Source organism: Vollenhovia emeryi, unplaced genomic scaffold (genome assembly GCF_000949405.1).
Source record: "Vollenhovia emeryi isolate VEMERY1.0 unplaced genomic scaffold, V.emery_V1.0 DF939130.1, whole genome shotgun sequence".
Lineage (NCBI taxonomy): Eukaryota > Metazoa > Arthropoda > Insecta > Hymenoptera > Formicidae > Vollenhovia > Vollenhovia emeryi.
In genome coordinates, this window is record NW_011967236.1 from 2,432,481 (window position 1) to 2,460,181 (window position 27,701).

The window sequence follows — 27,701 nt, forward strand, 5'->3', positions numbered from 1 at the left end:
CATCTACGCGTTTAATTAAAAGGTGAAGAAGAGAATATTCCATAGTTATCTAATATTAGAATTTTTCGTGAGTGTTTAGTGAGTGAGCGGCCTTCGCGGTTGTTTTGATAACGCGCTATTGTATTCGCGTGAGCTACGTCGCACCGGTCGCGCGACTTCATTCAGTCTAGTCTAGATCTTCGTAGCGACGGGATCGTTGCTCCGTGTATCACTCCGTATTATCCATTGAATCGCAATTGCTTCTTTCGAATTAACAGTGTCCGCGCGTTTAATTGAGACGCAACGAAAAGAATATTTCAAACTTATTTTCCGTTTCAGTTTTTTTGAGACCGTTTACCGCGCGGCCTTCGCGCTTGTTTTTATGACGCGCTATTGTTTTTGTGCGAGTCACGTCGCACCGGTCGCGCGACTTCAGTCTAGTCTAGATCTTCGTAGCTACAGGAGTTGCTCCGTGTATCGCTCCGCATTATTCATCGAATCGCGATTGCTTTTTTCGAATTAACAGCTAAGCGTCCGCGTATTTAATTAAAGTACAAGGTAAAGAATATTTCACATTTATTTTATAACGTTTGAATTTTTCGTAACTATTTACCGCGAGACTTTTGGCGGTTTTTATGGCACACTATTGTATACGCGCGAGTCACGTCGCACCGGTCGTGCGACTTCAGTCTAGTCTAGACCTTCGTGGCGGCGGGAATCGCTTCGTGTATCACTCCGCATTATCCATCGAATCGCGATTGCTTTTTTCGAACAATTAACAGCTCTGCGCTCGCGCGTTTAATTAGCTATCTGCGATTAACGACTGCAAATGCATCGGCAACTTATTTCGCGCGGTGTTGAGCTCACGGGATCGAAGGAGTCGAAGCGATAAAAGATGGAAGCTATAAATTACTGTTTTACTTGTATCGCCAATAATGAAAATTCTTTTCAACGACTTTAATTTGAAGTTCATTAAGCGTATCTCGTAGTGCGCTTTAAATTTTCCACCGACTCAAGTAATTTGTTCGTTTCTTACTACCTGAGAGTGCTAAATGTCGAGTGATTATAAAAGGATCATAGAGCTTACGATATCTTTCTTGTGGTACTTTTCTGTCGCAATCTGTAATAGAAAAATGCGCGTTGTGTCGGGAGTGCCGTGTTGTTATATTATTGTGACAATTAAGACGATCATAATTACGCGCGTTTCGCGAGTGTTGCGAGTGCAGATGTGACTGAGAGGATGACGGGGCTTAGGAGGCATCAGGCAACGGCGGAGCGACTATGAGGTAAATTTATTTTTTAATGTATTTGTCATTTGCATAATGAACTATATATCATAATTTTATGCGCAAGAAACAGTTATTTCGTAGTTACTAAGCATTGCAATAACTTAATATATCTGCTTACAGTTCAATGTTCTCATAACTCCGTCGCGGCGCATCGTACTGGTGAGTGATGAATTGATATTATTTTATTAGAGGTTGTGCGAAGAAATTATATAAGATATACTTGTGTATATATTAAATTAAGAATGTAAATATATAAATATAACACATAAATAATATAGAGAGCACAGAGATCTTATAAAGATGTTTAATAACGTTATAATCTTAAAATATCGCAATATATTGCAGAATGCTCCACAAAAATAGCATAATATTTTAACAGTATCAGGTTTCGCGAAAATATTTGTTTCATGTTTTACGAAAATAACTACACTCTTAGTTTATTTCTAATAATGAATGTGGCACAAAATCAAATTACAATTAATTTCACTTTTACTCGATTTTTTTAAACAAGATTCATATAAGATTGACTACGAGCCACAATTATGGGTTTGAAGTTCACTATTGCTTGTTTGCATATCAATTTGTCTCTAACTAATTACATTATACATGTTTTGTTTTTCACTTTCGTTCGTAACCAGCGAGTTATATCTGCAATCGCGATATAGGCCATTATATTTTTGCCTCTATACTATTTATTGAAAAAATACAGTTAATACAAAAAGTCATATACAAATAGTTAAAATCAAATGCGTGTAATTTTCTCCCCGAATTTGATAAATCTAACAGTTTTTTATAAATAAATTTTTACGATTAATTAGAGAAAATGCCTGTGTTTTAATATCGATAAATAATTGGCATGCAGTTTTACTGATAATGAGTTAAAAAATATATAATATTCACGTAGAATTGTTATTAGGCTATCAAGATCCAGCCGACTAATTAGAGAAAAATGGCATTTTCTCTAATTAATTGTAAGATTCACATCAGTCCGGTTTTAACAAATTTTTCATAAATGTATTTCATAAATGTCGGTAATTATGACATTCACGTACCCGACATGCTTTATGCATTTTCTAATTGAAAATTCTTTCGGCTCTAATAAAACATTCAGGATATTCCTCCCCACATTTGTTCAGTATAAACGCTCCATTTTTCGCTTTTACTTTCTTGCCTTAACGTAGATAGAAAACGGAACAAACGGAACTGCGAATTTTGAATGTTCGCAATAAGTTTACGCTAAATTAACGATAGGACGATCCTAGAGGTGCGAAAGCTCTTGGGATTTTGATATTACGATGACATCGCGTCATTCATCGGCCTAAGCAATGCGTGTGTAATTCGTCGGCAGCCGTCTATGGTAGCGAACGCCGTAATTTCGTATCGCTTTGAGGCACTAATTTAAATACATATTAATACAACGCGTGTATGCAATATCCGCCTGGTGCGGGACACAGAGCACCCACGGACGGCGGACTTTGCCGGCGTGAGAGCACGACTTTGCGTGCAAGCCAATCAACATGCCGGGCTATGCATACGAACGAACCTGTCGACGGCTTGCACACCGAATAAATTCGAATACGCCGTGCACTCACGTTACGCGCAATAATGTCAGTTTAGTAGGCGGCTCCCTGAATGGACCAATGAGGCTGTGCAGAATAGCGTGATAGTGCGCGTTACAGAGCGGAATTTATCGCGAAATGTCAGTCATTTGAAGAACATACTACTTAGGTATCCCTAGCCTTCGTACGCTTTTTACATAGATACCGGTCTAAAGTATTTATATTTGTTGTAAATAATTATACATGAAATAATCTAGATTTTGAGACACTCACTTTAAAGGAAACAATTCTTACAAATTCTTGATTTGCGCGGAGAGACAAAAAATTTAACACGAATCACACCAAATTTGCTAATAAGATTATTCTGTTGCTTAAGCAAATCAAATTGAAGATTTAAACACGAATCATTTTTATATATTTCGAAGACATATATGTATGTACACTAGGAATCTCTGATGCCTTCCCATATGAATTTAGGCACAGGTAGAACGCATTTTCCATGTATGTATATATGCAAAATGTATGTATAAACCTGTCGATATATGCCTAAATTCATATGGGAAAGCGTCAGTTGTACATACAAACAGTGTAGATTCGGCAAATAATAAAATTTGCAATAATAATTTGAAATACGTAACTTGGAGAAATAATTTACACTTGAAATACGCAATTAGTGCAAAATGTTAATCAGTGTGGCCGAAATTTGCAATTATACGTATTCTGGAATGCAATTACGCGGAAATCCTGTGTTGAATTGTTGCTTTCGCTTTATATTAAGATCTGACGTTTGACGATCTCATTGTCAGTGTGAAACTATTGACTGAACGATACGAACTGCAAAGTGACAACTTGAAAGATTTCCGATTTATATAATAGAGGTCTACTTCGCAACGATTGTGAATGATAAATTGCAAGCGGAAACTTCTACGATGAGGTATCCTAAGAATAAGTGAAAGAAAACAAAAATATATATACGAGTACTTTCGATCCGCGACATTTTTCTACGAAACGTTCTTACAGCAGTATACCGGTTTCGATAATTTATTTGATGCCTTATTCTATTCAATTAAATTATTTTATTAGATTTTATCATGGTTTTTAAAATGCTAAAAAACGTGACGCTACACATTGTCTCCATTATTAGTTTCATACACAATAGTGCAGCTTAAATTACGTTTGTTTATTCGTGAAGATCGTGATTTCTTTCGTTCAGAATGAAAGATGATGTCAGTAACAAGACAAGTCGATCGCTCGTACATACATTTTCCTGTATGACGTAATAGATTTCTCTGTACGTCATATCTCGTTTCGGGAAAAGTTTTTCAAATCATAAATATGATTCAGTCAATATTTTCGAGAGGGAAAGAGATTCTCGAGTTTAATCTTTAAATTGATCGCAAATCTTTTTCGTTTAGGGACATATGTAAATGTAAGTTTGAAATTGATAAGAAGCAAGAGATTATTTGACAAAGTGTAAAGTATTTTAATTCAAAACTATTTTTATATGCTTTTGTTCACTTTTTATCATTAAATATCAGATTTAAATTCACTGAAATTGATATAAAACAACATTTACATTTATATAATAAATATTCGGAAATTGTGACTGCCGATCTCTGACAAGTCCTCATGGAATCCGCTAAAATTCGTTCGTCATGTTAGAGTCAAATAAGGGCGTTTTCCTGCGCCACTTCGTTTCTTTTGTCGTTGTGGCGAATGGAAAAACTTCTGGTATTCCCTGGTCGACAGTAAGATCGTAGATTCTTGATGCAGCCTTTCTACTAAAGAAAGAGAAATAGAGGAAAGGCAGGGAGGGAAATCCCTTGGAAAAAGTACCTTAGCTGCTGCGCCCTGGGAAGGGTAGAGGAGCATAGTCGAGCTCGCAATCGTTGCGTTAAAAACTTTCTTTTTTCCTTCGCCCCGTTCAGCGCGCTCGCTCTTTTCTCGCGACGTGTCGGCGCGCGAGGTCCGGTCAGCCGCATAAATGCAAAAACATATTTAAAATGTTATCTCGCGGCGGACCGCGAACCGCATTCAAAGTTAAGACATTAAATGTACATTAGTACCGTTATGCGCGCCCGTACCCGCCACTTAACCCCCGAGCCACTTTATACATGTATATGCATTCATGCTCGAGTGATTCTTTTGCTCTATAGTCCCTCTCGGTCACGTAATAATACGAGAAATTCCCCACAGAAAGTAACTGCAAAAATAAAGAAATGAATATAAATGTATGTATATATGTGCATATATAAAAGAATTCAAAGTCAACATATACATCCTTTTGACTTTTTGATGTGTACAGGTGGATAGAGAAACTAAAGTTTTAATAGCGTAATATGATATCTTTTGAGCAAGAGTTTCTTGAAAGATACGCGTACTATTAATTTGCACACACGAAAGTGTTAAAATATTAATAATTGCCACGCAAAATTATGAAATAATAAAATATTTTGCAATTTTTTTATGTACATTTTTCAACACAGTAAAATTTTGAATATTCGCTTATTATTAGACATGTTTTAGTGAACGTTGTAAGGAATAATGAATATATTTGAATTAGGAAAATGAGTTACGCAGCAAAAATACAACTTTTTCATTTTTATATTTATATTTAATTTTTATATTTTATATATTTTTAAATTTATTTCATACTTTTCGTATTGGCAGAGATAGGAATAAAAATTGAATCTAAATCCGGTTTAAATTTCTTTCATTAATACGCTTTAGTAATACAATTATTTTTTATTCGATACAGTAACATTTGAGTTCAGTATCGTACGCGGAGAATGCAAAATAGTGTTTAGCGCGAGCGTATAGAAACATAAAGTCGCTTTGAAAACTGCGAAAGCAGATGAACGTTGTCGACTGTCGCCGAGTGTTTTGTCGTGATGAAAAAATAGAACTGTTGGTACATTATGGCTATACTTTTATCGTACCATTTCTGTCTGCACGTATATAACTTCGTTTGTGTCGTATGGCGTTATGACGGCAAAATGCTATTGTCAAACTTTAGAGAGAACGCTCTTGCACCGGAGCATTATTTGTCCTCTTGCATGATTGTCCTATATGAGCTATCATTAAACGAGCATAACTTAAGGAAAATTCCGCATAATTGAAGAGTGAAAATTATGTAAGCACGTGTGTCCATAATAATATTCCAGAATATAGTAAAAATACTTTGTTGCCTTAATTTAATGTTTCAATCTGCTCCGAAATTATTCAATTTATCTTTAAATGATGAAACTGAGAATGAAGTTAAATTTCGTTTTAAAAATATGCAATTGAAAACATTCACTTTTGTTGCAATTTAGTATGTCATTTGATATATTTAGCTTGTATTTCACTCTTCTGTTATGTACGTTCGATTTGTATGATAGACGTGGCAAGAATTAGAGAATGGCAGCAGATGAAAAAGCTTTTGGTAAGCTAAAATTTCTTCTGCGTTGGCTACTACAATTGTTCTTTTCACGATTGCAGACTGTGACTGCCGTTAACGAGCGAACGACTTTTTAGCGTAACGGAACAAGACCGCGAATCGAGAATAGCATAGGAATGTGCTGTGCTGTACATACGAAAATAAACTGCTCTCGTATTATATATTCATTGATATTAGGGAAATTTGCTCTGCTGCAGTCTGCTAAATTGTGAACTTAATCACTGTTTTTTCCCCAAATATTTTCGATGGCCTTTTGAAGATTTAACACATTCAAGTCTAGACTTAACTTGTCTTGACAAAATTGTTAAAATTAGTTAGTTTAGCTATTTTAAAATTACTATAAAAATTATTAGGAAAATTAGTGGTGTTTACTGAAATAATTACATACGCGCGTGTTTTATCGACGTAAATTTTTTACTATATATCAACTAGAGCTGAAATTTTTCTTCGAAGATTTTCAATTTCGAAGCTTCGAATCTTCGAAGATTCGAAGCTTCGTAGAAATTATTCGAGAATTGAAGTTTTCAAAGATTCGAAGTTTCGAATATTCGAAGTCAACTAATGTATTAACAAGATAAAAACAATAACACATTTTGCAAAATTAATCGTTTTTACTATAACTGTGAACTAATTAAATGCCAACTAATTAATATCATTACAAGTATAAAAAAAACAAATGTACTTTTGTCGGACACATTTTTGTCCATTCGCTCATAAAAATACAATTAATTCGAAGGAAATAAATTTTCTATCATTAACATTTTATCTTATTAACTATTTCTTTTTACTGCCTGATACAGATGATAAATACAGATAATAAATTAGGTTGGTCTTTGAAAGCTTGTATCTTAATGCATTAGTTGACTTCGAATATTCGAAACTTCGAAACTTCAAAAATTCGATATTCGAAGTTTCTTCGTTTCTTCGGATACTTCGAAGCTTCGAAGTTGCGAAGCTTCGAATAATTAAGACCACTATCAACCAATCAAGAGACTAATATAGATAACCGTGCACGCTTTATTTTGTGCAATTGTCGTAACTCTCTCTCGCATCTTCGGTATTTTAATTTTGTCAGTATTATAGTGTAAAGAGGTATCTTAATTTTCTGAAATCACGATTAATTAATACTCACAAATAAAAATTCAGACATTACAGAAAGATCTCCTATGATGAGTTGCTACAATTTTTCAGTTTATTTATATCTTTAATACGTAACATGAAATAACATAATGAATTTTCTTCATTGTTATAAATTAAAGTTACAACTATTGTTGCAATTTTAAAAGAGTAGAGTTACGAACAATCCAAATAATTCGATTACTAATTGTGGGCTCCAAAATGGGTTGCTAATTGTCTTTTCGTCCCAAATGCTGAGAAAACCCAAAGGTGCACGGAGAGACCGATATGGTTGCCACATGTCTAATTAGCGTTGGCACAATCCCAATAATATTTGGGACAGCTATATCTGTGGTTGTCGTACCCACATTAGTATGATAAGTAGTGGCGAGAACTATATGCGTTTTGTGCAGCAAACTTAGTGAATGTTGCAACACAAAACAATGTAGATGCGTCCCCTATTTATACGTAGCGAGTCCTAAACATAAAAATTGCCAGATACGGTCAAGCAAAATTGATGATTTAAATTTTAGTTATTTTTGCCTTAGCCGGTCTTTCCGTGCGATATAATTTTGGCCGGTACTGTATACGGATGTGTTGCACGGATGTATATACTTACTTCGATCTTGCTGGATAGGAACTGACTTTCATCTCGCATTCGGGACGCGTGCGCGTACATATGTGCGTTGAAGCCGGCAGGCCTGTGTAAACTTTCGATTCGATGAACACGACTTGGTGGTTCCTCGCGGACCGTTTAATGGCATTTCCGTGCTCCTAGAAAGGGAAATATTAAATTCCGAGACGTTGAATTCGTGTATTCGCATACGCTATCGTATTCTGAAAGTGTCGGCAGAAGATGCCGCCGCTTTTCGGCCTACTTTGCAACACCGATAAAAGTGCCATTCGCGAGAAGCGTAAGTCTGTCGACACGCCGTTCTTACCTACGCGTATGTAAATCACATCGCCCAGTACTTGTGCACCTTCGTTTTAAAACGTCATATTTTTACAAAAGTTTTTATTAATAATCGATAGTAATTGCTTAAGAGCTAGGCTCCTGCAAAGTAGCCTCGTAGGTTCAATATTGATTAACATTTGATATCGATATTCGAAGCTATAATGAGAGATTGTAATAATATATTTACCTTATTTCTCTCTTTTGCACAATATCCCATATTTCATATTTGCCTCAAAACCGAAAGCAGAAGGAACATATTTTTTACAATGATAAAAAAAAATCAAATTCTCTCGTTGTAATTTTCAATTTGTTGTGAATGTAATCGCAAAACCGCGCCGACAGTAAAAGTAACGCCGCGACGCTGGGGTTGTTTGCTTTTATAAAAATTACATTGACATACAGGTATGTGTATCTATAAAGAGGGGTAATAAAGAGAGGTAGAGAAAAGCGGGAGGGAGTGTGTGTGTGTGTTACTGCAGTACGCAGACTGCAGTTTCGTCCTGTGTTTGCTGTTTCGCCCGCTTCTCTAGTCCCGTCTTCCCTGACGATACGTAACCGAGCTAGCGCTGTAAAAACGTCCGGCGGTGTTGCAGGTTACAGACGTGTTACATGCCCGCCACGCGGTCATTCATCTTCCTCCCAGTCGTGTTTCTGCTACGGCATTCTCTTCGCTTCTTTACTTACGCGCGCGAATTTTGCGCCTTTTATCCAGCGAAACGGCGCAGTTCGCTCTTGCGCGAGCAACGATTTAACGTACGTGGCAGGTTATAATGCTGCCTGGCGCAAATATGCAATTTTTCTAAATATTAATACATTTTGAAGGCGGGAGAAAAGGCGAGGCTCGACTGGGTGTGCAGCACGCGCGCAAGAGAGAATTGTAAACCCATTCGTTCGTATTATCGCCTTTTATTCTGCAATTTTATAATTTTTCATGTTCCCTATGCACTAATACCTGACGTTTCTTTGGAGAAACGCGTCTCATTACGTTTCTAAAAATATCGCATCGCAATATCCTTGCCGTAACATAACGACATTTCGAGGATCGAAGTGCAATATCTCTAGCTTCTGTTGCTGTATTCAAAAGATTCTTACATATTTGTATTGCTATAAGATTAATAACTTTGTAAGATTTAGAACTAGCTATTAGGAAATTGCATATTGATATTTAATTTCTTTCTTGTCAAAGGGATTAATTCAAGAGCAATTTTTTCATCCCACTGTTTTATGCATTGAAACATGTACGTAAGAACAGTGCATGGAATAATAACGAAAGCTTTTTCATTTCCATAATACGTCTAGTGTGCGTATCACATTGTGAGAATGTATATACGGGGGAAATATTATTACTATGTCGAGAGAGCGAAAAATTTTTTCTTAAAAATTTTCAAGAGTTGAAAAATCACGACGGTTATCATCGATTGCGGATGTTGGAAATGTCGGCGAGGTTGAGTGGGGAAACCCCTTAATGCACGGGAGCATTAAGGCGTCTAATTTCGTCTTTCTGCTTTCCACGTTGAAATGCAATATCGCCGCGGAAGGACTCTGCGCGCAAAGTATTTCCAACATTTCCCAACTATTTCCCAAGCTGGATTGCTCACTTCATCAGTCGCGGTCTTGTTTTCAGACCATCAACCAGTGATCCTATTCACATGTACGCGCGGTGTAGAAAATTGTTTGATTATAAGTATATTTCATACTTTATAGCACAGATTTTCTTAAATTACGTTATTTGATTGACCAACATTAAGTTTTTGTAAGTAATTTTCTTTATAATTGAGATTAAACTTACGGCTATCGCAAAATGAATTTTATTATTACAATTAGGATTCGTATCGATAAAATTCAACTACGCGATTTTAAGATTTTACACTTTAGATATTAAAATTTTTCTCGAACGTTTTCTTGGTTATTGCCAATATTTGCCGATGCCTTTCCGTAATAAATCGCGAAGAAATAATTGCGAGAGACTTGAAAGAGAAAGTAGGAGCCGTTACATGTTGAATCTAGGTCAGGTATCCATAGTTATATAACGGGGCGAACGGGCACACAGTGTTTAATTGCAGCGTTTCATCCATCCTATTCTCCTCTCCTCCTTTTCGCCTATACTTACCCAGCTGTAGCACCGCGTCTTTCGCGAAGGACACTCGTCTTTCCGGGAACGGGACGAAAAAGCATTTGTCTCTGATTTGAAAGCGTTACAACGCCAGCTTTGCAATTATTATCGTACTGGAATTAGACGCAATTACAGTTTCCTATCTGGAAGCTGCTTGCATTCGTCATATTTTCAGAAGCGTCTCCCATTGAATGAATTACGATTGCTCGTCTTGAGCTGATGTCAAGTGCCGTGTTAATTCAATGATGATATTTATACTCATCTTGTACATTTTATACAATTAAACTAGTGAACTGCAAAAGTAGCCTTGTTTCTAAATTATAACGGAATATTTTGGTCCATCTTTCTCGGTCGCTGTAAAGATTTGATGAAAATAGACGCTTCAATTTTATAAAAATGATTTTCGGTATTAATGGATTAATTGTGTGCGGTGCTTATCGCGGATGTCGAGGTGCAGCAGTTGGTACTGCCATGTGTACGCTGCGGGAATAAAGCAATTTTCTCCTAGAGGCATTTTCAGAAAGAGGGTATGGAGCAGTACTCGGCTCGCGAGCGTCTCTGCCATCCGATAACACTTCGGGATGGATCGGTTTTTTGCTCTTGGAACAATTCTATCCTGGCTATTATCTACCCTCTTTCGCTCTTCCTCTTCGTCTCTTCTCTGTCGTTCCTTTTTCTTCTTCCTTGCGCCACGAGCCTGTCTCCACCCCCTTTCGCGTCCATATTTCCGGGCGGATCGCGTCGCGTAAAAACTATAATTGTATAAAAGATGTTCCCAGACCGGCGCATTGTTCTTCCCATTCGCGCGGAGTCGAGCCAAGAAAAGGAATTTCCATAGATCTCTCCATTGATTTCTTCATGGAATCTATCCAGCCGCGCCAGCGATATTCAAAGATTTACTCACTGAAGTAAGACGGGGAAATTACGCGCGCGGACATATTATATTTGCCAGCAAAATTAATTTTTACGAAATTAAATTCACATATTACATATTCGTTTATGCGGAATTAAACATCTTATTACGCAGCATACAAATGTTAAATATTATTAAACTTTAAGTAGACGTGTTACTTTCGAGAAATATTTGTTAAACGTACGAGATATCGAGAATAAAAAGTTGGTCCAAAATATATCGGAGAACTGCGAGTGCAATTACGAATTGATATTTTTTTTTTACGGGACGTAGTACAATACTTTAATTACAGTATAATTTGGAATATATTAATGTGCACATTTGTATATTTTCTAAACTCTCTATTTGTCTCGTCGGATTGGATGAGAGACGATCCGGTAATCATCCTTTTCTGCGGCGGCGGCATTTGCGTTTGACTGAACGGCGTGGCCTCGTGGGAAAAGCCGAGCTTAATGCCCCGTATTCGCGGCAACTTCTCTGGGACGATTAATGCAAAGTAGCTCATAGTGTCAGTTAGCATAACGCCGAAGGTGCGCCGGTATCGTGGCAGAGGGTCCTCTAAGCCGGCTTACTGTCGAATACCGTAGCACTATTACTTCGGCCGTTGCCTCTAGCGCGATGCTCGCGGGTAATTTGTAGCTTGTAACGGTAGCCTTTGTGCCAATAATACCGTATATGATTCTTTGACCGCGCGCACTATATTGCCATACCGGCTGGTCGACCGGCTCGGCGCTGTAAAAGGGCTTTTTGCGCGCGCTACTACCGAAAATGCACTGCACGCATCATTATTCGGACGTATTTTATGATAAAGGGAATCCTCACAGAATTAGATTTAAACGGTATTGAGTGTGACTTTATTTAAATGTAATCTAGTTTCTGCTTTGACGTAATGCATTGTTATTTATAAAACAATGTTTAAGAATTTATATTCGCGTATTAAATTTTATTAGCGAAACAAACGTCAGTTAATTACATTGAAAGAAATGTAGGCGCGGAAATTTGTTTGAATAGCGTAATATAACTATATTTGTAAGGCTCTCAAAATAAGCATCAAATTGGTAGGCACAAATGCTGCCCTTCCTTGCGTCTACCAATTTGTTTGAATGGAATTATGTAGGTAATAAGAAGCTATAAATAATATACAGGCTCGCTTTGTGACCTTAATAAAATGTTAGCCCGGCAAAGAGTAAAATAGATAGCCTTCGCGTGACAGTTATTGGAGTACTGGCCTAAAGCACCCCTTTAATAATACGCCACACAATCAATCTTGATGCTAAATGAATGATATAAAAAGAACGTATTTGCTAAGATACTTGTTGATCGGTATTCATAATTAATATTGGATAAATAGTCGGTGAAGTACTACAGGATTTGCGTTTATTTTGCGTAAAATGTATTTGTGAGATCTCCGGAAACTGCGTCAAATGGGCCAAGTCTCAGGAAAGTTGCCGTGTTTAAGAAGAAGAGACGCGAAAGAAGTCAACATTGACGTTTTCGAACTTTCACGCGGTAATTTGAATAACAGTGCAGTAAATACTAATTTACGCTGTTCGCGCGGTGGTGGCACGTTTGCTGATACTGGGAGTTTCAGGAGTGCACGAAGCTGCGAAACCTTAGCGAGAACGCAAGAGAGTCTTAGATTAATCTAGGGCTGTTGTTTCCAAGCCAAGTTTTCCTTTAAGACCGAGGTGATGCTAGGAGCTCTTGTAGGGGAAATGGAGAGAGAAAGGGTGAATAGTATTTGCGACCAATACTCGTACAAGCATTATCAAAGCCACCCGGTGAAACAAATACAAATGATGCTGAAATAAATTCTCAACTAACGACTACAGTCATATAAATTATAATCAATATGTATTTCCGAGAACAAGAGAAATACATTCTTGATAATTTTATACGCGGTAAAATAATTTATTTATTTTAGAAACGTATAACGATATTGAACATTGTCACGGTACATCGGAGTATCGATACGTTCTTCTAAATTGAAACTTCAGCGATATTAATATACTTGGGAAAGTTAAAACTGTCTGTGTCAAACTTGCTTGTTCTGGGAAATAATATATTTGTAACGTAAATTTCAATTATTTGCACTGTTTTCTAGTAATTTATTAATACATGGAAAATGTTTTCTTTATTATAAATTGATATGTTTAAATATTTTTTAAACCTTAATTACCGAAACTATTATTATTTCCGAGAAACGATTGTCGACAATAAACTAAAAAATTGTTCGTAGACAGGGATTTTATTACATTGAGATTGATCGGATTTTTCGCACTTGTAAAGTGCTTGCGAACACCTGTTTGCCATTTTAGCAAATTACTCTAACAATTAAAATAATGAATTTAAGATAGGAATTACGCGAAAAGTTTTCCCAACTGAGTAAAACCAGCCAACTTCGACATAGTCATGAATTTGCCCATATAACACTCCTCTTCTCTCATATAAGGTAACTCGGAAATTACCTTTTTTCTGTCAAATGTAAATTTTCGGGCAAATTACGGGATGGTGCATAAATTCATACATAAATACATAGTGTCCTGAACTATAATATCGTTAGCCCATTCTCTTGAGAGTCGGCGTTTCGTAATTTTTATTTAAATCACATCCTGTAATGAACTGCATTCGCGCTATCGTGAGATACGCCGAATAAGAATCCCGAAAAAGTATATCGCAGTTATCCAAGGTGGCACCTCGTTTTAACACGATTTTTTTTTGCTTCATCGAACTCGATTCGCCCCAGACCCGTTCACATGAACATATATTTTCGAATTATCGACAGCCGAGCCACGCGACAAATTGCACCAGAGTGCCCCCCTGCCGATCGCCGACAAGTTTAATAGGTTGTGAAATCATTCTGAAAAATAGTATCGGTCTCGGCGGAACGGGATGATCTCCGACGTACTATTTTGCGGCTACAGATTTCGAAGGTCCTGTCAAGTTTTTATGTGAAAGGTGAAAATATCTCTATTCACCCAAACGACAATTTAAGACGTAACTTTTCAGAATTTGCGAATGGATTTTCATAGATTCATAGATCATATTCACTGACTGTAAAATGGCAGACAATAAATTTCATAGATATATGTAAAAGACAATTGCAATATAATAAATGTACAAATAATTTTTATATGCACAATTATCACTATGAGCATTCGTGGTGAAAAACTGTTTTAAAAATAATACACAATTATTCATGTGTTAAAAATTAATAAACAAAAAAGTATAGTATGTTTTTAAATCTTTCTCGATATATAATTAAAATATGTATAATTATCAAGAGGAACATTCTTGATAAAAAACTGATTTAAAAATAATACACAATTATTCGTGCGTTAAAAATGCATGAATAAAAAAGTACAGTATATTTTTAAAATTTTTCTTGATATATAATTACCTGTATATTAATTATAAAAATATAGATAATACGGGAAAGCGACGAAATGACGCATTTGATAATATGATTCTTTTTATAAAGTGTATGCACATGAATCTCGCGAGCATTTATTGTCTGCCATTTTACAGTTAGTGAATATGAACTGATGCGTGTGTGCTGGGGGTCAATAAAAATTAGATGTATAGAACGGATAATAGAAATCGAAAGACAAGCAACTGTTAGAATATAACAGCGTTTGACGTAGCCAAATGCAGGAAAAATGCAGCGGATTATGTCGTGTTATTTGCCTATATCTGAGTATTAGTATATTCAAATCGATGAATTAAATATATACATATAATTTTATCTTGGTGTGATCAAAGACTCACATATTAATGTATCGCTATTCTTTATTGTTGGCATATCTTTCTCTGGCGTTATTTTTATTTTTTGCTACTTTATTATTCAAGTTAGATATTGAAAAATTAACACTATTTTGCTCTATTTTCTACGTTCGTGTGTGTGTTATATAAATAGATTATTTAAAAACTTTTACATAAAATATCTTGTCAATTTTTCACTAGCTTTCCTGTAATAGAATACTTTTTATATTAATATGAATACAGGAATAAAAGCTTAAAAATTGAGAATTATCTATTCTGGTTTGCGACATCTGAGTATGACGTTTTCCAGTTTTGTTGGAATTTATATACTGATATGAAATTTAAATGTTAAAAAATTATATGAGAACAAAGTTCACACATGTCTACTTTTATAAAATTGATATTTTATAAATTGATTACTTTGAAAGCTTTAATCATTTTTATTTTGAGAGAAACGCATTAACACCAGTCACTTTAAACAATTAATGCATATTAATGTATGCTCTTACGCGAGAAATAAATTACGTTATCATAATCGCACTTGTAAATGAAATCGTTGTTAAGCTTCCAGTCTATTATCTTGTTCCCCGCATCTACATAATTGATAACAATTTCGGCGTCGAGGATATTAACCGTAATTTACATATTTATTTCATGCAGTCTATATTTTTTACACAACCTGTATCTCCTTTTGTTTTATCTGTACTTGATATAGCTAGACTACCGTTTCGTAAATTGAGGTACCAAGATGGTATCGGTTATGTTTCATCCGCGAATCCCGAATTAGAAGGCATGGAGGAAGAGAGAATTAGTCGGTCCATAAATCCGTTCCTCGGACATTCGTTTCGCGTACGCGACGGATTAACGATCCCCCGCATCGGGAAGGCGTTAAAAAGTTTATCCGATATAACTCGCGATCGCCAACGAAGCGTATGTTGTTACACAATGTAACGATAACGATTCTCGACCTCGCTACCTATACGTTCCTTTCAATCGCGAAATATTTGCAGCGCTACAGCGAATTCGTTACTTTTCCAGTTGTTAGTTCGTGTCAGGGTACGTTAAATTAGGAACGTATGTTTAAAACTTTAAAATTGATTTGCCGTCATAAACTAACGGAGCATGCAGCTATTAAAATATAAAAATGCGACGGATTTGTTAAACGACGCAATTGAAAAGAAATTGAATGATTCTTTCATAATACAAATTATATTCTAATTTAAATATCAAATTGTCATCAAATGTCACTGCTGATATATTTTATAATACCGAAGAGAAAGTAACGATTCATCCTGTCAGTACATGTTTTTATCATCTTCGTACGAGGATGCGAAATTACTATTCTGCTCGGGGACATTGAAACATCTCGGTCGGATTCTGCGCGAGTCGATGATATCCACGTTGAATGTAACAGATTCTAATGGTTATGCTCATGGCCTGCAGTGGTGAAAAAAGTATCTTGAGAGAAAGGGAGATGGAAAGACAAAGAGAAAAGAAGAAAGTAGCGTCCGTGTCTAATTACTGCGGCATATCTGGCTCGTTGAGAACAGTACCGTTCGCCACTTACGCGACACTTCTATCTGGTTGCCTTCTCGTGTCCCGTTTCTTTTTATTTCGCGATCCACGACCAGTACCTAAATTATAAGCGCGTAACGGTGCAGTCGGATAAAGCGCAATTTTGGTGAGCCTGTGCTGTACGGGATATAGCGTGCACGGTGAAACTTTGTTGCGAGAGTTGAATTATCGCGTGAACTTGCTTCGCGGCGGAGACTATTCTGTAACGATGGAGGAGACGTAACAACGTAATGGAATATTTAATCTCTTTTTGACTAAATTATTTAAATTCAGGAAGCAATTTCTTTCCTGTTGACGCGTAGGGTACGATTTGCATAATACATTCGCGGTTAATTGGATCCGCTGAAAAATTTACCTTTTGTTTAACAAGATTGTTGCGCGGCTAACAAGCGCCCGTAATTTTACAAGCGATTGCTCGGTCTAACCGAGCATCGCATGTATGAAATTTTGTTACAAGAGTTTCATTACCGGGCCAGGCTCGCTCGCTAGTGTGCTATTCGAACGAATATCTAACTTCTTTATTATTCAAATTTCGGTCGCAACTTTTGTCGGCTGATGCATATAAAATTGTTCTTTTGATACGTTATAGCTATACAAAGTATAAAATTAATTATAATATAACCGAATAGGCAATGAAAATAAATACCTTGTTAAACTCGCGGTTAAATTCGAAATCAAATTCCAGGGAAGAAAGATCATGGAAAATAAATTATTTTATAAATGTAGACAAGTAATGTACGTATATATTCAACCGCGATATTATTTAACAAAATTTTTATTTTGAACCTACCAGTGATGAATAAAATAGAAATGAAGCTTCTTGTTTGGTACGAACTTTCGACCCAAGTATCAGGTCCTTACCAAGTAACCGAACTCATGTATAGATGTTCACAGAGTATATCGTACCAAATGTAACATTTAACTAAATATATTGCCAGCTGGATCAACAAGAAGCTTTATTTCTATTTTTATTTTGAGTCTTAATTTTAAAAATATCCAAACTGAGGATTAAAGCAGTTTTTAGCTGCGTTCTAAACTTTCGAGAAGAGATGTAAAAATCTATAGTTAAAAGACATTATCGTTACTTATCGTTCGTAAACTGATCCGCGAGTACATTTCGGGTGGAATTAGACCTGTGCTTGTAGATAAAACACATCATTTTTGCGAGACTACTCTGGGGAAAAAAAAGACAGCAATCCATTTTGGGGCCCGCAATTAGTAAACGAATTATTTGGATTATTCGTAACTCCACTCGGGGAAAAATTTTGACCGTTTTTTTTGTAGTTAAGCAACTTAACGTTTTGGTTAGTGCCTCTTAAGCGAAAATTATCTTTGCGTTACTGAATATCTACAGAACTAATTGAGAGAATTGATTAGGATTACTTAAAAATCTTGGATATAGATAGAACAGCTAATTGCGATTTTTAGTTACGCGGGGTAAAATTTGTAAAAGATTAGAGTTACGAACAATCGGAAATAATTCGATATACTAATTGTGGACCTCAAAATGGGTTGCTAACTGTCCTTTTTCCCAGAGTACGATATCTCAGCAGAGAAATGCATTACGTAACAAATATGTAGGATTCCGAACGCAAGTTCACATTGCCTTCGTTACCGACTAATTGCTGCATTCTCAGATTGCGTGTGGAGAAAGTTGAACTTGCGTGCGATTTTGTCAAGTTCACACCACGGTGTATATATATCTTCGCAGTTGGAACTTCGCCCCGAGTGTTGAATCACCACCTGTATACCTGTATACAGAACGCCGACCGACGTGTCTGTATGTTTAATATGCTTGGACGCACAGCCATTATCGCGCTGCGCTTTGAATATTTTATAGGAAGCGTCATTCACGCACACCAAGCTGAACAGGGCGCGAGTGCGCGCATGGATAGACTCACGCCTACCTGTGTAATAACGAACATAAGCGTTAATCCTTCATTTCGGTTGCGCGGAACTAGCTTAGATTCGCATTGTTAGTTGTTAATAGCTGTTCGGCAGGATATATGTATAATAATCTGCACGCTCGGTTTTACGATTATCCTCTTAAATTTGATTTATTCTGCTGAATATCTGCTCCGCAGTCGATATTGTACGAAATTGTGGGATTTCGATAGAGATATTACCGTGCATTTTTTTAAGTTTTATAAAGTATCAACTTGATAAAACTGTATAGAGATATACAGTTTTATAAATTTATAGAGATATACGTTTCTAAATTTTAACTATGGCCGTTTTCCTGTTATCTTTATAGTTTCACGCACTGCTACCTTCTTCCGTCTGTTATGACGGTATTAATAATAAAATATATATATTGAGAATCTATTTCAATGTTGCGACATAAAGTAAATAAAATATATGGCATTCCATTTTTTTTATTGGAATTAAATAATTGATTTTAAAGTAGTAAATTAAAAAAATTTATTTGTATCACTTCACTTCTCATGTTGGATACGTTGTTCGATTTTAAATTAGAGTAAATTAAAGATACCAATTTGCATCGCTTTATTTGTCACGTTAGATACATTATTCGAATTTCATTACGATAGACAAGAGTAAAAGGCTTAAATTTGCTCTCCCAAAGTTTAAAGAGCTTTTTCGTAACTTTAGTTTGTAACTAGAATGGTAAATACAATGTAAGGAAAAGCCATGTAACAGGATAATAAAGATTCGCCTGTGTCTGGGCAACGTCGATCTGGTAAGAAAGAGATTTAACCCCAAAGTTAAGGAGTACTCCAGAACATCGACTGGAAAGGCAGACGTTCCGCTATGGTTACACCGCCAAAAGAGGACAAAGTAATAAAGTTGATGGTAGCGACGGAGAAAGGAAGGGAGGGGGCGAATGACGAGGAAAAAGAAAGACGAAGTAATGAAATGGAAAAGTTTCACACTGTGCCTCCTTTTACTTGTAATGGTCGGTAAACGAATTAAAGAGCCAGGAATCTTCATCGTCGTGGGTTGGAAGTAACTCGTAACGAGAGTATTTTTAGATTTCTCCAGGCGAACCAGGCGCAGTATATATACTAGCATCGATCCGTGTTTCGCGAAGACATCGATACCTCCTTTGAAAATATCTTGCCTTTTCGTCGTTCACAAAGTTTTCTCTTTGTTAAGATCGAGATGCCGAACTTGTTTGTTGCCGCAGGATACTAATTCAAGCACTTCCGCTTCTGTAATATCGATTGACGTCTTTTATTCGTCTTAGAGATAAGATCTTTTTATTTTTACGAATGAGGGGACAGCCGTTTAGTCTTTAATATGAAAAGTGTTGAGGAAAAGTTAAAGGAAATAGGTTGAAATGGTTGGTCTTGATAGAGCTAAAAATTTGCATTAAGCTTAATGTTTTTTTTACAGCCTTCTGAATCGAATACTATTGGTTAAAGGGGTATTTTTAACATGTATTTTTTCTATGAAAAACAAAAAGGAGAGAATAAGATATATTTTTAGTTTCATTATGTTATTTAAAAGACATTTGAGTCTTTAGTCAGTTTTATCGAATATTATACGTAAATGTTAACCATTACATAGCATTTGTCGGTGTCGTTAGTAAATTTGTCAAGTTACCAGTAGAAAACTAATATCAAAGTTAGCGAACGGCCTGGATAACCCAACACGTTAGAATTTTCCGCGAATTCTACTTGGAAGCGGGATAAATGAATTTTTCTCCGTCGTGTCATTACACGTGGCCCTTCTGCGAGCGGTAACTACCCGATTCGATAAATTTGACGAACTTGTTGTATTCGATTAGCGCACGCGCGCGACTCGCCATGTAACTTTGATGGTATTCAAGCTGTCGGGGAAGTGGAAAGTTACACTACTTCCACTTAACGCATTATGCGGTTATCGTCAGGCCACGGGCTTCAAAGTGCTCAACGTCTGTCGGGCATGAGTAGTCTGTGTGTGCATTTGCATCAAACACTTCCGGGACTGGTGAGTGCGGAATTAAAGAAAAGATCGCCGAGCGAGATATGAATTACTTTTTTTAAGCGCCAATAGACGGTATCATTGTAGCTTAGTCGGAACGAATATTCTTTGGTTTGATAATTTGACATTTACTCTAATAGAGATGCAATTGAATTGTCAGGATAATGTAACAATTTTGCGACAAACACAATCGCCTATACGCGACACGTTGCGTGGCAGCACGTTTGCAATATCCATCGATAGAAAAACATTTGGAATGTTGTATTTCAATGCGATCCACGTTGCGTACAGAACGAGGATTATAGCCATACACTCTTCATGCAGGATTAACTTTTGCGCAAACAGAGAGAGCCTTTTACTTCCTAGAACTCTCACTCACGTTCCTCAGCACGTTTGCGCGCGGTCCCGTTTATTCTCATGGCATTCCTCCTCTCATTTCCCGTTATGTTCCTTCCGCATTGTGAAGTACGATTGTCGGGGTTTCCTTCCTACTCCGGTAATCGTACACACCGACAGATTCACACGCGGATGAGCACACCGTGTTTCCGCGTTAGTCAGCCGGTTGGCTGACACCGAGGGGAATTCGCGGTGCGATATATTTACTGAATCAAACCAACCCTACGACTTTTATTCGGGGGGATTTTTGTATCGGGGCACTGGCGAACGCCAGTGGCGGATCGAGCCACCGACACAGGTACGTCGAGCAATCGCGCGGAAATCGAAAACCCGTTCGACGTATCGGGGTGCCGAGTCCGCCTCGTTCTCGGCTGTCAGTGTTCGTTAACAGCCCGTAATAGAACAGGATCCGGTAGAATTTAGTTGTAATACGGTAAATATGAGACGCATGTAACAGCTGTATTTGCCGCAAATTGACGGAGCTCAATTCGTGTGATACTCGGAATATCAATCCGTATGCGAGCACTTCAATTTTTCTCTTTTCTGCGAATACGTACTTTACATTTTAGTGTTCGTTCTCATTACATTTTTTTACAGTCTTTCATATTTAAGTATAATCTTCGAAATATATGATTATAAAACATTTTTGTTACTTTGAGTAGCTTTTATATTTATTTTATTATTAAAAGTTGTTCGAGGTATACTCGAATCATTTTGGAAACACAAGTAGTTCAATTTTATATCGAGTAAATACGCTTTTTATACTCTTAATAAATTAAGTAAGTTAATGTTTTATTATAGTAAAAAGAGCTTATTTTTTATTCGGACACTATTGCGATAACGTCGTCTTGTTACTAAAACAACTGCATATGTCAGTTATCTTCGACTAACCAAATATATCTTTTAGACTTTTCTAAGATTCAAGTTCTGCCATGTCTGGAACATACAATTTAATAAGCTAATTTGGCATTAGACCAACGCTCTAAAGTTTCTGGTTTCTGTCCAAGCGGAATTGTGCGGTCGTACAAGATCGAATAATTAATTAATTAACGCGGTTGAGAACTTATAGCAATTTCATGTATAATGCTAGTTGTGATCCAAGAATACAGTTTTGAATAAATGAAGGATCGCATTACTCTCTGGCTCATTTTTTGCTTAACTATCTGGAATTCTTACTTAGTCTTGGTTTAAAGATAGCGGCTGCGAACTATTTTTTATTTCTAAACGTAGTTTCGCGAAAGCGACTGCTATGCAAAGCAATTCAATTTTAGTAGAAAGTTTCGTAATTTCCGACTTTGCGTTATTTGTCCGCCTCTCTTTGTCTCGGTTAGAAATTAGTTTACTGATTTATTTTGTATAAATCGAAAGCTATTGACAAAATTGTTATTGAAAAATGGAAAAGAAACGACCATAGTTCCAGAGTCTTATTCTTACGTATCATGACATCGTGATTTTAGGATAATATAGACTGAGGGGTAAACCGCTGAGGGCATGCCGAGTCGAAATTTTGGTACTATTTTGACACTTTTAAGGATAATTTACACCTACTTAGCTGATCTGTATACCTACATAGACCAGCAATAACCTACTTTGATGACATTATATTTTTTTCCTCCTCCCTTGAATCTTTAATTCTAAAAATTTACTTTAGCTCCTATTTAAAAGGACCTACTTTAATGCTAAATTGGCAAAAGTAGAAATTTCCGACACTATCAGTTTTAAAGTAGGAGTAAATTGTGTACTTGCAGTTCGACCTCTTTTACTGTCTTAGGTTCTACTATATGTACAGTAGAATTAAAGGTTCAACATAGGGTCAAAATTTGGACTCGGGCATTGTGGTGTACAGATTTGCGGCATTACTGGGCATCACTAGGCATTTTTTGGGCATCAGGCCTTCCTGGAGTATTATAAAGATAAAGTAAGATACAGTAATGCCCACTGGGCATTGGTGTACATGATTTTGGCCAGCGGTTTACCCCTCGATAGACTTTTGGAAAATCATCGGAAAGGTTTGCCTCCGTAAAAAGAATTCGCTCCCTCGATAACGATAGAAAATACATTCGCAGTAGCATCTGGAGAAATTCCTAGGTTAAAGGAAATGTTTATCGGGGAGAAAGTAACACACGCGAGATACAGGTAGATATAGCCGGTAGAATCCAGAATAAGTAGATACTCCCGTCGTTCCCAACGGGGAACATTAGGCGACGCTGAAAGTTGCGCGTTGTGGATATAACGTAGACGTCAATATCGTCGACTGCATCTCTATGTCTTGCTTCCTTTTTTTCTCTTGTATGTAAAACATTATTCGCGCGTATACGCGGCGCATCGAATGCGATCGTTTAAACGGTTGCTGCGAGAAAGCAGCCCTCTTCGTGGTACAATCGTGAAAAGTGTGCCGCGCGAGATCGCCCTTTTTCCGCGTTAAGTCCTCCGGTTCATGCCAGTTTTCCTGGCATTTGTTTAGAATAACACGGCAAAAAGCACCTGCCTTCCACTCCATCGGATATGTCGCCCGCAGTTGCATTTTTCGCGACGTAACGCGTATTTCTCGTAACGTTATGCCACACAAAAACTTACATGCACGCTTACTTTAACATAGCAGTTGATAAATATACACAATTAAAGGGCGCTGCAATAGTTTTCAAAATGTTTACGCCGTTCACGAAGGATTTCCAGGCGTTTGCATTTAATCAACGTGCAACGCGTGCTTGTTTTCCGGCTGAATTTAATTAGTGAAATTTCTAATATCGCGGAAATCTCTAAAAGTCTACATTTGTGCACACATACGTATATAAATTCACCTTACTTTTTGCAAAAACATAGATATCTATGTCCATTTATACGTGTGTCGAAGAAGTATCGTTTTTGAGCAATTCAATGCGATTCGATGCATCGAGCCATCGTTAGTTTAATAATAAAATAGCTATATGGAAAAGCTGTCGGGGGCTATAGTTTTGCCATTAAATCCAGTTATAATTGGTTTAACCTTTCGCTTGTGATTTTCGATATTTCGATCTATATTTTCATACATAGAAACATTTTTGCTTCTAGCCATTGCACTTTTGGTTATTTGCAGAACACTGCCTATGACATTGTTTCTTGTTTCTTAAACCAAAAAAGTTTTTTTTTAATAATCTATAACTAATGTAAATGGTGATATCTCTTGGTTTGACAAATCAAGAAAATAATAATTGTTTCTTTGCCCTTTGTCTCAAGTTTTCAATCGTCAAACTCTTCCAAGTGTGAAAAGGTCTACAAATGATTTGTCTTGCACGAATCCATTAAGTTGCTCTTATCGTTACTCATTTAGTGCCGAAAATGCGACGCGTTCGGCGAATGTCCATTCAGAGGCGCGGAAACTGTTATGTTTCCATTCTATATACGACAGGGATTTCCAATCTATTTACTCTCAAGATAACTCTCGCGTTGGCGTCCACTCGTATCATTTCTCCGTGTCAAAATCGGATCGACTAATGAATTTGCGCTGCTCAGTTGGGACGCCATCAATGCCCATCGGGGACAGATTTACTGTCAATTTGCTCGTATAAGCTCCGAGTCCTTGGAAATACCCAATCTGTATTCGTGACTGCCGATCTAGTTTTCGATCTATTACAGATACTTTACGAGATTACTGCGATGGGTAGCTACGATATTTAGTATGTTTGAAACGCTGCTGCTTGAATGTTGACGCGATGTCGATAAATCTTAGCGGTGAAAGCCCGGTTTTAATGATGATGAATAGTATATTAGTAACCGATGAATAGTCATATTTGGTAAATAACTGTTTCACTTTTTATTTCGCCGATGATAAATGGCTATTTATCGGCGGATTAATTGTAAACTTGTAGTTGCAAGTTACATTATGCATTATTTGCTGGTGCACAATGAATATTTTAGAGCTATCGATGCACCATCGGTAACATATCCGAGCAAGAAAATAACTCTTGTATCTAAATGTTCGTTTGTAGTTCGTGGCATAGTAATTAAACTGCGGTGTTCCGCAACAAGCTATGCTTACTCGGAGGGGCGTAAAATCTACACACACTAGTCCGCGCCGTGTTTACAACAGATAGTCCCCCCAATTCGCCCAAACTTATTACACTTTGGTGGATGTTTAACCGCCCTTACCCCTATTATTTTACTCTGTTATCATACTCGCGAGAAACCTGATGATTGTCATAACGAAAATACGATATCAAGCTGAAATTGTAGCGATTGCGAATCCTCACGGCGAGGCAATCGGCTAATAATGTGTTTACAGGTTGCATGTTAACTCAATTACAACTCTGTCATTCGCATGCATGTTAGAATTTCAGTACCGTATTGGATAGGCATGCGTGTATGTTGAACTATCGGAATTTACACGATCGAGATTTTCGAGAAAAAAAAATATTACGATTCTGTTTGGAGAATCTATACGATGTTATACAGAAGTAGATAGACCAGAAAATCGAAATCACAATGAAAATTAGATACACCGTGGCGAAAATAAGCGAAAGATTGTTGGAAGCAGATTTTGCGACACACGGGCAATAATATTTGATAAAACCAATTAGTAGCCTTTGCTTCCGCATATAATTAGTTGATTGGAATTCTACTAACGTAAAACAAAGTTTTTTAGAATGTACCTTTCTCTCTTTCTTTCTCTCTTCGCGTAATGAGCATTTATAACACTATCTTCTCATATTCTGCCCCTCGTTAGACTATGGAAATGTTGAGACTTGCGGCAACCTTAATGAGCGATTTTTTTTTAAAAGCTCCTACTTTTTTCCACTTTGCTACAGATTCTCCTTCTTTACGACGTGTTATAGTGTTCTCGCATTCACATATCGCGTTATAAAACCGGCATCGTTGTCCGTACCAGAGCTGCCGTTCCACTGATTTTACTATATCTACGATATAGAAGTAAACGCGTTAGCGTGATTTAGAAGCATGAATAATGCCGAAGACAACAGCGTCGGGTGATTGATGATATGGAGGCTGTACCAAAAAATATTCCGCATAGATATTGCGATATATGCATACATGATAATCGTGCACTTATTCTTCTTTATATCGACATATTCTTGATCGATGAACAGTAAACGTATCGCTAATTTTTCCACTACCAATCTCGTTTTTCCCGCCGAATGGTAGGAGAGTTGGTGGCTCGCGGACGTTGTTAAAAAAATACGAATATTGCTTATCGAAAGAGATAGCGTGGCCGCTAATGGATGGTAAACCGATTGCAAAGCGACGACTTTTGTAACCCTTGGCCCGCCATCGATCTTGCATTTCGCCCAGTGTCAAGGTAAACCACGCTTTCACGTTGTAACGCTCTGATAACACTAATCTGTAGTTACTGGGCGATAGGTCGATTTAGCTACCCATATCTTCGTACGTGGTGGTATACGTCGGTGTAGCGGTGCAACATTATTGGTAAATCCGCGCGACAGAGTCGCACGGCATCGGGTGGTTCGTGGGTTGGGCGAAAACAGCGGCAGAACACACGGATCGGGTTGAGAATGGCTAGGAGAGAAAGGGCGGAAAGAGGAAGGGAGGTAGAGCGAGGGATTGGCCGCTGATCTAACTGTTACAAAATAGGCATGTGGTCGCGTTTGAAATTCGGATACGGCTATTCTGCTTTCGGGTTTAATGTCGCCATTCACCGCTCGGCTTTCGATCCCGAGTGGTGTACGCGTATCGAGTGCGGGCTGATTATGACACTAGCTTAGTCATATTTTTATCCACGCCGGCACCGAATAATTGATACAATTATCTCGTTAACTAAAACTGCCGGTCTTCCTGACGTATCTTCTTGTCGAGATTGAATGTCATACGCGCTATTGTATCTTTTTTATGACAAGCATCTTTACTTTATTGTGTGAGCAGATTGCCCGCCTTTTGTGCGCTAACAAGGCGGCAGCTCTACTTGAAATGATTCCGTTTCTTATCAGATTTCCTTTTACGTTTAATATTCAAAACGAAGGATTTCCAATATTTTACGAATATGCGATATTGTGTGATCTAAACGCAGTTGCGGAACTCGTACGCTATTGTTGAGAAGACGTTTGCTATTTATTTCGACTTTCGTCGCGTTATGGTTGTAGATCGATTTGCAGAAAAATTCACCCTATCTTAAGAACACAGACGGAATCGGAGTTTTATTAATAGCGAAACATTTTTGGAACTGTCCCAGAGAACATGCATGTCTAAAAGATATCTTCTATTTCTACAAACGCACAAAAAAACACGAGACTCGTGTTTTTTTGTGCGTTTGTAGAAATAATCAATATTAACAGATGTGATTAATAATAAATCCACCACTAATGATATTTTAAAATATTATTTTGACCGTCCGTTGTTATAATCACTTTTTATAACTGGCTAGTATTGTTTAGAAAATTATGGCTCTAATAATAATAGCAGTTATTATTATTTTCCTAAATGCCCAGGTGGAACGTAGAGTCTCTACGAAACTCTCCCATCTGGCCCGATTTTGGGCCAGCTTTTTCACTTCTCCCCATGTTGTTCCTTCTCTACGGGCTTCCTCCAAAATTGTTCTTCTCCGTGTAGTCTTTGTTCGACCTCTGCCATTGCTGCCTTGGGGATAACAATAGATGCATTAAAATTAGAATTAGTATATACCTATTATTAAAATAGATGCCAACAGTCCAGAAGTAGAAAGTAGAAATCGGTGAT

The 27,701-nt window shown here is 37.1% G+C and overlaps 1 protein-coding gene across 7 annotated transcripts in view; it reads left to right on the forward strand.

Annotated features, from left to right (window-relative positions):
* The window catches only part of LOC105568356 (lachesin-like), a 286,391-nt gene that overhangs the window by 54,643 nt on the left and 204,047 nt on the right, over positions 1–27,701 (forward strand). Inside the window, exons 1-3 of one of the 7 annotated variants that reach the window (XM_012023971.1) lie at positions 7–537; positions 948–1,265; positions 1,389–1,427. The exons of 4 other annotated variants lie outside the window; for them this stretch is intronic. The gene's annotated coding sequence lies outside the window, so the exon portion shown is untranslated. Of the gene's footprint in view, positions 1–6; positions 1,266–1,388; positions 1,428–27,701 lie in introns of those variants that run through there. 2 more of the 7 variants (XM_012023972.1, XM_012023970.1) reach the window with 2 other exon arrangements.